Here is a 7,981-nt window from a genome sequence, read left to right on the forward strand (position 1 = left end):
CACGAAGCGTGTCTCACAGCACGCCAGTACTCTTTCGCGTCACATGAACGGAGAATTACATACAAAATTATGTCGAATTGTCCGTTTTGACGAGTATTCACGTAAACACGGCTGATTACGTCTTAAGTGAACGTAAACAGTAGGGAGAACGTATATCAGGACATTGCATCCATTGCAGCCGTGCATTTGGTTTTAAAGGGACAGCAGCCTAATTTAGTTGCTATTGTCCGAGTCATTGATGTTAATCAAGCAACAAAAGACAGAAAATCACGCACTGCTCTTGACTGAAAAACTTTAGTAGCCCTAAAGATTAATCTAAATTTTCAGCCGACTAAATTTACTGTAGATTTAGTCGACTAAAATCTTATGATATTTAGTCGACTAATACTAGACTAAAACTAAAAACGATTCAGATGACTTAAACTAAATGGCATTTTAGTCTAAAGACTATGACTAAAACTAAATCAAAATTTGCTGTCAAAATTAACACTGCTGCTGAGACTGATTTCCTCCTCCTTCCTCTTTATACTCCAACAGCACGAGAGTGTTTAAACAGACCCCGTCGGTTTGGCCGGGAATTCTCCCGTTGTGCTGCACTCCCAGAATCCCACAGGTGTTCACACTTAGCTGCTCATAAATGGAGGGCATGCAATACTATTCTTAGGCAGAGATTCGTGATCGTACCACTGAGCTTGCTGCGAGTTGGCATTTGCATCCTCTGGCCTCTTCAGAGAGCCCCCTGGTGGATGGAAGAGGCAATGAGAGAACCACTAAGCAACTGTGAGACAAATTAGATACTTACATTAACAAGCAAGTTGTGAAACGTTTACATATCTAACCTATTTTCTCAGCCAGAAAAGCAAAGCGGATCCAGCTTGGCCCTTTTTCTTGAATCTGCAGCAATGTGATTGGCTTGCGGTCTATTCCCGTCTCCTCTTTCACCTCTCTCTTTAGGGCTTCTTCAATACTATCACCATCTTCCATACGACCTGCAGGGAGATACCATAATCCACGACACACTGCCTTTGCCTTTCTGAATCATCAACACCTCGTTCTGTGAAACAAAGACACATATGCACGCACACCTTAAAGCTACACTATGTAACTAATAAGATACATAGTTATAGTGGCTAAAAAAATAAACCTGCATGCATTTTGCGAAAGAACATTGTTTTGGTTGGCCGGAAAAGCAATCAGAATGGATGGACAAATAAATAACGGCATAATTTTTTATAATTTTGAATGATTCATGGTCAGTTTTTCTAGTTTGTTGGGACACCAAACATTCAACTTCACGCTACATAGCCGAAGCTACTTTTCTCAGATTTTCTGTAAACTTTGTCCTGACTTGACAGCTCTGCAATATAGATAATTATTACTAGTTTATCACAGTGTATTTGAGTGAAGACATTGTGTAGTTACATGGTGCAGCTTTAAAGACTGAGACATTTTACTCTAGTCATTTTGAGAAAACTCTACTTTGCATGGATATAAGAACATATTGCACATGTATTTGGACTTTATTTGTAACTCTTATGCACTAGCCACAAATATGACATATTAATCTGGACCTAAACCTTTTGGAATAACCAGGTTTATCGATCACTATAATGTATGTGATATAATTGCAAATAACAAAGTATTAAGAATTTAGCATTTGGCTAAATTTAGCAATTTACAGCAAGACAGATGGATCTGCTAAAAGGATAATTAGAAAGGCTAATTATCTTTACTTAGGCTATTTTTAATTCACTTTGTATTTAAAATATATCACATTTTTTAAGTAACTTACACAAACTTAATCTAATGACAGAGCCCAAGGAAGTTATTCAGCTCTAACCCAGCTAACAAAAATATGTTTTGAGAATGTTCTCTTTAAGTTATGAAAACGTTATTTCTGAATGTTCTCATTCTTGGTTATGCGAGCTGTAAGGGAACATTCTATTTTTATCATTTTGCCAACTTTATGGGAACAATACTTTAGAAAACCAGATAACTTTGAACCACCGTTCGGTGTGGACTGGAGTAACTTTAAGAGAACCTTGTCAGACCGTTAGACAAAGTTCTGAGAAGAAGGTTCCCTGTTAGCTGGGAAAACTGAATTGTTATTTGGGAGGATGATTTCATAAGACATTTTCCATGTTAAGTTTGCACTTCATAGCAATGCTGACATTACCTTAGAGTTGAAGATGAGCGCACAGACCGCAAAGCACGTGTTTTTGCGTGTGACCGGCTTCTTCTGTTCAGGAGCAAAGTAAAGCTCGGTCACCTCCAGTCCCTCTCCCTTCAAAAGCCTCCCCACTGTCTCATCCAGGGACATGAAACCACCCTAAAACAGACGCTCTAAACAAATGGAGAAATAATGTCTATTAATAATGTGTATCGTTAACTATAGCCTATTTATGAAATGCATGATATTGGTGTTTTTTCCCCTTTGATATCGTTTGTATAAACATGTCAAAACAACTTGTCAGGCTACCTGTTCATTCGATGCTCCTCGCTCACATCTCCCAAAAAAAAAAAAAAGGAAAAAAAAAAAAGTCTGATTATATAAGTCAAAACGAGAAAATTATGTTTAAGGGGTTTGATCACCAGAAATCGACTTTTTCATCCACCTTTAGGCTACTAGAATTATTTCATTCAGCTAAATAAGTGCGGTAATACAGCAACATGTCAACCGTGAGAAGCAAACAAGTTTATTTAGAATGTAAATAAACGCGTCTTTTATTTTTATATAATTTCATCCTGTATAAAAACACAAGTTTATATCAAGACTTGCCTGATACGTCACCAAATGTAAAAGATCTGTTTAAAGTCTCGGGCTCTCAATCAATAGGATGAGGTGAATTTCCCTTTCGACTTCACCCGATTCCTGTTTCCGGATTTTTCAACTCATGAACAGAAATGATTTTCCTCAAACAAAAGCCATTATGATTTCTTGCCAAAAATCTATGTGGTTAATCTTGGAAATGTCATGAATGTGAAAATTGCGCGGTGAGTTTCACTTTAAAATATTTCAAACACTCTTTCAACAAACTGACTTAAAGGCACAATATGTAAATTTTTTTATTAAAATATCCAAAATCCACTAGAACAGTGTTATATATTTTGCTGACTTGTGTACTTACATTATCCCAAATGTTTCGAAGAATGTTTAAATCCAGAGAAATAAGCAATTTTAACTAGTGACACGCACCGTGTCCACAGTGTCATTGTGTCACCTGCCAATGACGTCATAACCCCTCGATTTCCGGTTTTGTTTTGTAGAAAACATGGAAACACCAAAGACGCTTTAATATATTGTGCATTTTAATAGACCGGTTACGACCGCACAGAGTAGCATTATAACAGAACTTTCAAATGTATCTAGTATGATAAAACAGCACTGCTTTTCCCCCCCCACATACGCACGACCGGAAGAAGCGGAAGCGGTCCCGTGTGTTGCGCTCGTTCAGCGGCCTCGTTTCGCTTCGACGGCTTTCAGCCTCACCCTGCTTCATTCTACTACGTTAACAAATCATTAGCTCATCCATGAACATGATTTCTGCCCGAGTCCCGTCGGATTGCATCGGCTGTGGGGATGAAGACCACAACTCCCATGATTCCACACTCAGTCACGGTGTCATCAAACTACGCCTTTGTTTCTTTTGAATACGTGCCCTCTAGCGGGCAAAAATCACATATTGTGCCTTTAATTAGTAATAAAAACTCCCATCAACGTTACTCCAATAATATTTATTACAAAATATACAGCAGGATGGTCATATATCGTATAAAGCAAAGATCTTAATAGTTATTTTTCCCAAAATAGACATGTTTTTATAAAGTATTGTAAGATATATAGGCTATACTTTGAAATTAAAATGTGTGAAAGTGATTCAAGTTCAAACACTTTCCAAGCAGCAGGCAAACAAACCCTGAAAACCCTGTAAGATACTTTCCTCATGCCCATTATAATCCACATTATGTGAATAGATTGATTTTATAATCGATAGTATATAGGCTATAACTTAGAATTGTTTATATAATTGATTTGATAAAATATTAACCAAACTGAGATGATGGAAGAGCTCTTTTCGCAGAGGTAACCATACATCATTGGTTTTAAGAGCGACCCTATTTTTGTTCTCTTTAAGGCAATCAGGTAGTGACTTCAGCGAGGGGGTAATAATTTGGCAGGGGGATGAAATTGGGTACAACACCGGTTATGTTTCCTTCCTTCTTCCCGGAGTCTTGAACTTTGGTACATATACAAATTGTCCTTAAGTCTTGCGACCCACGGTTTGAAAACCATTGCTATACATCCACACTGGTCCTTAGAACTGTAATAGCTGTACTATAATGTGAAAAGTGAAAAGATTTGCTGTACTAGCTAATTATGTAATATGCAAATATAAAAATAAACAGATACTTTGATGCTGCAATACCTACAAAGATGGACTTAAGAAATATTGCTAAACTCATATTATAATCTTACATTATCATCAAACATACACCCATGCATCATGACTTTTTCCTAGTCCCTGCCTAAGTATGAGTCCCTTGTGAAAAAGAAATACACTTCAGCATACTTTTAAAAAGAGTACCCATTACAGAAATAATATACTAAATAATAATATACTTAAGTGTGAACTAAACAAGGTTTTCGGACACTTTATTGCATGTCATTTACATTTTAATGAAACGGTATTATACTTTAAACATATTTTTTGTACCTTTTTTTTGAGAGTGTACTTACCAAATTCTTTTTAATGTCATGTATTTAAATGTACTCATAATTACACATTTGTAATGTTGCAATTTAGTACATTTAGAATATATTAACTTTAAATATAATAATTAACACACTACACTTAAAATTATAAATACTTTACGTTTTAGTATGTTAGTCAACATCAAAATAAGTGTCTATTAAGTACACTTAAGTGTCCTTATTTCATTAATATTATACCTGCAAGTAGTTTTTAAAAATATACTTTTAATATTTGAAGTACACTACAAGTGTGCAATCAATACAATTAAGCACACTTCCTTTTCACAAAGGGCTACAATTTTAGAACTAGAACTGCTTTTTAAAATTTTTTTTAAATCTATTATAATTGCGACTGTATAGTGGATGTATATCAGTGTATATTAGAATTCATATTTGGTTACATTTCACCGAAACAAAGAGCAGACACCAAAGAGGGAAAGATGAGTGAAGCACACATCTGAAAACGGTGTATGGCCACTGAACATGCTTTAGACACCCTGCGCCTTGGTGCTCAAGTGGAAGATGCAGGTTCAGTTCTGGCCTTTGTAATGTCCTGATCCTCTGCTAGGGTGACAGAGCATCACTATAGACGCTGAACAGGCAGAACGGATCCTTCTTTAATCCTCTGTATTATCTTTGCCCTCAGACTCTGATTGGTCACTTCATGCCATCTGTAAGCATCACCCTCCAATGGTGGTGGGCTGCTGATTTCAGCCCCATCCTCTAAATTTTCCAACAACATAAGCATGTTGAAGCAGATCCCGTCCGTTTTCCCTGGAATTCTCCCATTGTGCTGCACTCCAAGAATCCCACATGTTTGAACGTGTATGGATGACGAAGGCATGCACTCCTTAATCAGCCTGTGTGCAGCCCATGGGATTGTGTTGTATGTATCAACTGATACTGCTATAGGAAGACTGGGATGAGGAGTGGCATCATTGCTGCTCAGCAGCAGCCACAGGCGGGGCTCATCGCTGGTGTCTGTGTTACCGTTGCTGGAGATGAATGTGAGGAAAAGTCTTTGGCAGATAACGTGACATGGGAAGTCAACAGGTTGTAACATAGGGAACGACGGATTTCGGCGATATTTCATTCCAGCATCAATGAGGGGCAGTATGTCAGGTGCGCGAAGAGGAAGTGGGGACTCGCGGTCCCACCACTGAGCTTGAAGGGATTCAGAATCTGCTTCTGCCGTTGTCTTCAGAGAGCCTCCTGGTGGCACCAAAAAAAACAAAACAAAAAAATAAAATAAAATAAAATAAATAAAAAAAACTAAAGTGTTGGCTTGTTACAAACTTAAAAGGATCATGAACTGAGAAATCAAAATTCCCTTGATCTTTTGACATGAGAGGTCATTGTACTATAAAAACACCCTGTAAGTTTCAAACTCAAAACGTTCTCGTTAGTTTAAAAACAGTTTATATTGAAGCCAATCTGCCAAAACGACAGGTTGAATGTGCCACTTTATGATGTAATAGTGTGGCTAAACCCCGCCTCCGCAGATGATGATCAACGCCTGCTTCTACATCACTGCCTGTTTAACCCTGCTCAGTTCATGACCCCTTTAAAAGTAGAGAATGGCAACCACATAGCAAATCAGGGTTTGATATGGGAAAAAAACTGATCCTGCAATATTTAATTTTTTTCTGCAATATACAGTGGGTACGGAAAGTATTCAGACCCCCTTAAATTTTTCACTCTTTGTTATATTGCAGCCATTTGCTAAAATCATTTAAGTTAATTTTTTTTCCTCATTAATGTACACACAGCACCCCATATTGACAGAAAAACACAGAATTGTTGACATCTTTGCAGTTAATGAGGAAAAAAAATTAACTTAAATGATTTTAGCAAATGGCTGCAATATAACAAAGAGTGAAAAATTTAAGGGGGTCTGAATACTTTCCGTACCCACTGTATATTGCGATATGAAAAAATATTTACACCAGATAGCAGATGACTTAGAAAGCTCATTTGGAAAGATTGTCAGTCATTCTAGAATGATTAAAGTGATTTTGTTGGAGAGTGCAATTTCAAATATTTTGTTTGTTTTTTTCTTAAAAAAAATAAATATTTACCTACTGTACATATATATTTTACTAAAACCTTTTAAAGGATGTAAAATGACACACTTGGGCTTCTGATAACATTTTTAAATGTTAGGATGCAAATAAATCGAGTAATCTTTCTTTTTACTGATTAAAAATAGTGGACAGTTCAAAATAACCAATTTAGGGAAATGAACTTCCGAACTCTATTGGCATCTTTCCTGTTGAGTTTTAAAGTATATGAATATCACAGATCATATAATATAATAATTCATTATATATTACCCAGGTCTACTGGTCGGTCAATAGAAACACTGGGCCTCATTCATGACAAATTTCAGTGTAAATCATTTGTAAATCAACTATTCAATGCGGTACGACAAATCCCGAATATTTTACACAGAGATTAATTTTGCCTTTTTTTTTTTTTTTTTTTAAAGGGCAAAATCCTTTTAGGGCTGAATGATTTGGGGGGACAAAATTGGGATTACTCTTTACAAAAAACAACTTAAATCATTAAGTAAACAGTTTTTTTTCTCTCTCTCAGATCTCTTTCCACTCAAGTTTTCATATACCACTTTCCCATTGTTTTTGACCAATTCAATATGACTATAAAATATTAAATTATGATTTTGTGAATATTATTAAATATATTCAACAAAATAAATATTGTAAAAATGCTACTGTACTGTAAAAAACAAAACAAAAATATTTTTATTTTACTGTAAAATGACAATACTAATATTCACATCTTTTTTCAAATGGTATGCCATCAAGCTTTTAGTTTGATGAGTTGCCTGCAAATAACATATGCGCTGCTGGTTTCAGGCTGTATTTACATTGTTTCAGCATTTCAGAAGGGCTTAATTCACAGTAAAAGGACCAGGGGCCTCATTTATAACTGTTGCGTACGCACAAAACCAGCCCTGCAAGAGGCATACACCACTTCCTGTGCAAAAGGTGGGATTTATAAAAACAAACTTGACGGGAAAATTTGACCACCTGCACGCAAACTCTGACCCATGCGTACAAACTTTTTCCTGAATGTAAAAACAATGATTTTAAGCTCGGTTTTCATGTCGATATATACATTTACATTAAATATTCCACTCTCATATGGAGAGAAGGACTGAAATTACATAAAGTCATTATGCAGAACTTAAACCAAAATTATATGAAT

General features: G+C 36.1%; 2 pseudogenes; both read right to left on the reverse strand.

Annotated features, from left to right (window-relative positions):
- Window positions 1–482: 482 nt before the first annotated feature.
- LOC107722990 (8-oxo-dGDP phosphatase NUDT18-like) lies at window positions 483–2,508 on the reverse strand (annotated as a pseudogene).
- A 2,570-nt stretch (window positions 2,509–5,078) lies between these two features.
- The window catches only part of LOC107722991 (8-oxo-dGDP phosphatase NUDT18-like), a 5,869-nt pseudogene continuing 2,966 nt past the window's right edge, over window positions 5,079–7,981 (reverse strand).

The sequence above is a fragment of the Sinocyclocheilus rhinocerous genome, unplaced genomic scaffold (genome assembly GCF_001515625.1).
Source record: "Sinocyclocheilus rhinocerous isolate Xijiao unplaced genomic scaffold, SAMN03320098_v1.1 scaffold2559, whole genome shotgun sequence".
Lineage (NCBI taxonomy): Eukaryota > Metazoa > Chordata > Actinopteri > Cypriniformes > Cyprinidae > Sinocyclocheilus > Sinocyclocheilus rhinocerous.